At 31.7% G+C, this 4,463-nt stretch overlaps 1 long non-coding RNA gene across 1 annotated transcript in view; it reads right to left on the reverse strand.

Moving 5' to 3' along the window:
* LOC102036409 overlaps window positions 1–3,836 on the reverse strand; it is a 7,571-nt gene extending 3,735 nt beyond the window's left edge. The window contains exons 1-2 of the long non-coding RNA XR_265272.1: window positions 3,797–3,836; window positions 3,035–3,090 (exon numbers count right to left, since the gene is read on the reverse strand). This is a non-coding gene — a long non-coding RNA (uncharacterized LOC102036409). The remainder of the gene's footprint in view (window positions 1–3,034; window positions 3,091–3,796) is intronic.
* Window positions 3,837–4,463: the final 627 nt, after the last annotated feature.

The raw sequence follows: 4,463 nt of genomic DNA on the forward strand, positions 1-4,463 counted from the left end.
GTCTGTCTTTGTGTAAGGAGAGATACAATTATTGATGTAGTACCCTGAGTATGAGCACAGCATTATGGTGCTTAATACTTGAATTTGGTTTGAAACACCTAGAAGTCTTTTCTCCCAGCACTTTAGTGGCTGGTTTAATATATCTTTTCAGCAGTATGTAGTACTAAAATTCTGTAGTGACTGAAGAAGACAAGTAGACTTATTTTTTGAATCAAACTGTGAAAAATATTGAGCAGTGGAGAGTAAAGCTTGAGATTTCTTAGGGTGCTCTGATATTGCTCTTAGCATATATGAACAAATTAAAAATATTCTTCAGAGTGATTGGGGAGATATTTTTAAGAACTTTGCCATCCATTTCTAATTTACTTCTCTAAATTTATGATTTGTGTGTCAATTTTTCTTTTAATGAAAGCAAAGAATTAAAGTACTACAGGTCTTTGAATGTAATTAGTGCTATAGTCATTGCTCTCTGAAAGTGAACCAACAGCATCAGACCATAGATGTCAGGTATGCAGGCTGCTTATCTGACTGATAAGTCCTTCCAGACTGCTTATAGTCATCTAAAAAATCGCCTTGGATTTGATGTTTCTGAAGGGAAACATATTCCATAAGGAGGACATGGTTGTACTCTCTATGTAGAATTTTCAAGAGCAATTTGCCTTCTTTCAGAAGTAGAATTTCCTACATGACCTACTCAGGTCCCCACAGACATGCTTGAAAGAAAAAGAGATTTGCAGGAAATATTTTGTGTCGTTATCTGTGTCTTTATTTAAACCTTAGTTTTTCTAGCAAGAAATGTAATTCAGTGCTTGCATCATGGGAAGTGTGGTCTGTGTGTTTTAAGGTTTAAGCAACGTTAAGAGATTGAAGTTGAGAACAAGTTACTGTATGTGTATTCAAATGCAAAATATCCTCATTAGAATAATTCACAGGAAATTCACCCCCACTGCTGTGGAATCAGAACTCACCAAACACAGCCTAATGTCAGCAATGAACTCTACTTTAACCAGCCTTTCAACCTGTGTATCGTCAGAGTAATTGGTCTTTTAGTTGATTTGACTAACTGACAGCCAAGCCACTAATAATTACCTGTGGCAGCATTTATATATTTTTTTCTTTTACACTGTAGCCCAACATCAATGAATATATTTTAAATATTCACAGGAGTTGAATGTTTCGATTATAATTTAAATAATTATTTATGGAAATATAATTGCATGTCTGTGCCTACAATGGAGAGATTCTGTAATTTGATTAAAGAGAGAACAACAGCATATCTGCCCATCTAATTTTGTGGTTAAACTATTTATGACTTATAATATATTAATTTTGTCAATTTGTTAGGGTATCATTTCAACTTTTTGACAAGCTTTCATCTTTATTTAGCTGAATTCAGGCTCAAGACAGTGCTTACTTAATAACTTATGCTTTATGAAGTTCTTCAAGAGCATGATATTCTCACAACCATCCACAATTTCCTTTCATTGTGCTGTTGAGGCTCTTTAACATAGCATATTTCTGTGTGAATGATATACATAAATATAAAGCACATGCATGTTTGTATGGTCTCAGCAGAACAGAAATGTGCTGCAAAGACTTCCAAGACTCACATATGCTGGAGAACTTATTTCTGAGGTAAGCTGGAGAGAAGGACCCACTAAAACCTGAATTAATACTGCTCTGTGTTCCTGGGCAAAATACTGGTTTGAGTACTGTGTTTTGTTCTTTACTAAGAAGATGTATTTGCTTATAGACATTATTATGGAATATATTTTAGTAATGAATGAATAGAAAAGAATAGGCTGGTTAAAAACAAGCAATGTTTTAAAATGTAAACTATTTTGAAGTACTTAAATTTCCAAATATTATGTTTCAGTTATGGAACTAGAGATAGTTAATTTTAAATATAATATTTTTGTTTCTAAAATATTTTTAGTATGTCTATTTATCTCTCAGGCTACCTATAATTTGTCTTCTACTGGAAAAAGAGCATATATTTTTCCTGTACACCATTGTGTTACTCTTCTATTCTAATTGTCCCATTTTTAAAACTAGTGAAATGTAGTGATATTGGATCATTACTTTTTTACCATATCTGAATAAAATGTCGAAGTACTTATTTCCTAGGATTGGTTAACAAGTGGTAAAAATGTTTATAATTCCATGGTATAGCTATACAAATTGCCAATATCTTAAATATTTTAGTGTTTAAAAATATTCTCTGAAGGTTCTTTTCAGCAGTATTTTTTTACTTCTGAGAGTATGTTGTTATATTTTAATGGCAAATATTGATTAGTTGATGATATTAAAAAGTGAAATTTTGTTGAAAGGTTGAATCAGATATTTAGCATAAAGGAGGAAAATTACTTAGCATATATTTTAGTGTTATGTGGAAATATTTTTAAAAAATATTTGACTGAAAACCCATAGGTATTTTATCTTTAAGATATTTCAAAATCTAAGATGAAGACTGTTAAAACTGTTCCAGTTACTGAAAACAGCAACAGAAAATATATTTAATATGCGCAAGTGTGCATACATTGCTTCAGTGTTTAGTTTGATGTATAATCATTCTTTTTTATCTACTAATATTTATTTATTCAAAGTCAGAGAAGTGCTGCTATTGAATAAGTATAATTCAGACATAAAAGCTTTGTTTTCCTATCAATGCATTTCAAAAGAAGACTTATTACACTGCCCTTATAATAAATATTTCCAAAACTTTCTTGAACTGTAAAACTTTAAATGGAGACAATTAATTTCAACTATATGATAGTTTTAGCATAGGAAAGGTTGTGTGTGTTTTATTTTGTTAATCTATTTGACTGGCCCAGCCTGTCATTACAAAGTTTCTGACGGTAAGTTTAAGATATCTTCTAGCATGTATGAATATAAGAGGTCTGGGTTTTTGCCATTAATTTCAGAGTATTCTTTCAAAAATATTAATAAATTAGGTATATTTTACAGATTTCTATAGAAAAGAAAGTTATTTGATTTTTCAGTGCTTTCAAAGAACAACTCATTATAAACTTACATCTTATCCCAATGAACTTACATCAGAGTGAAATGGCAAAGTTATAGTTCAGTTACCTAGATAGGAAATGAAATAAAAATATTACCTTTTCAGTATACCCACATTCCAGTGATAAATAATTTTAACTAGATATATAAAGAGAGTACATCCAGACACATCATAATTGCAATATCATATACTAATTTTTGTGTATTGTCTCATTGTCCCTAAAACATGCGTTACCAACTCTAAAAGTATAAATTGCACCTTAGATACTCAGAAGGTCAAAATCTAGAATTAGTCGTGAAATATGTAGACGTTTTCAAATAATTACTGCAAATATGATTTTTAACTGAAAAACAACAAAAATGCCTTACTGCCAATGGTACTTGACTTCTTACTATCCACTCAGAAGAAAACCCCAAGATAGCTGTTGGCTGAATAGAGACCATTATAGTAAAATTTAATTCAAGTGTATGATGTAAAAATGAGAGAATCTTTTAAATAAAATTCAGGTAACTCACCTGAGTTTGTTAAAAGTGAGCATATGTTTGCAGGTCTATTGTTGACATTACTGAATAATTCTCATAGTTTTCAACGAAAGTCAGAAATAGGGCTTGTACAAGCAGCATGTTCAAAGCAATTTGCAAAGGTTATTTAGAGTGTTTTGTACATTGAATGGTGGGTGGAAATGGGCTAAGAAATGCTTAGTGAAATATCAATTTGGTAAATTTGTCTTTCAGTTATAACTGTCAGGCTTTTTATATATAAGTAGTTACTTACCTTCAACACAGAGCACTGCTGTTTTCCTGGGATTCCTGCTAGCAAGAGCAAAATATGGATTATGATACTTAATGTGCAGGTTAATTACTTCAGGTTTCAACCCTCAAAACATTTATCAGTTTATTTCTTCATTTCAGTTCCTGTAATTCTGCATGGGTCAATCTGCCAGCCACATACACATTTCAATTTATCTGCAATCCTTCAGCTGCTTACCTAAACACCTGGTACTCGTGCAAAATCAAAAAATATTCCAGTTTCCACATTTGCCAGGATTCACAGCAAATTTACTTCACACATAAATAGTATTCTTTTCTACTTTCTCAGTACAGGGAACTTTGTAAAGTCAGGGCCTATTTATGGATACTAAAATCTCCACCCTGCCATGGTTCTATTTCACTGTAATTCTTTGGAAAACTTCCTCATATCACCTTCAAAACAAAGTATAGATTTTGAGTAATAGACCTTGAGTATGAATAGATATGAGCTGTTGGATGAATGGACAAAACAAGAGTGAAGTGACTAAAGGAGTCCCTGGCAAACAAGAACAACTGTGAAACTTATCTCAAGACAGTGCACAGCTCATTATTGTTTATGTCCTAATTAAAAAAGTGCAGTAGCAAAATGTAATGCCCATATTGTATGTTACCTTATTCAGTCTTATAAACCT

This window comes from Geospiza fortis, unplaced genomic scaffold (assembly GCF_000277835.1).
Source record: "Geospiza fortis unplaced genomic scaffold, GeoFor_1.0 scaffold53, whole genome shotgun sequence".
Classification (NCBI taxonomy): domain Eukaryota; kingdom Metazoa; phylum Chordata; class Aves; order Passeriformes; family Thraupidae; genus Geospiza; species Geospiza fortis.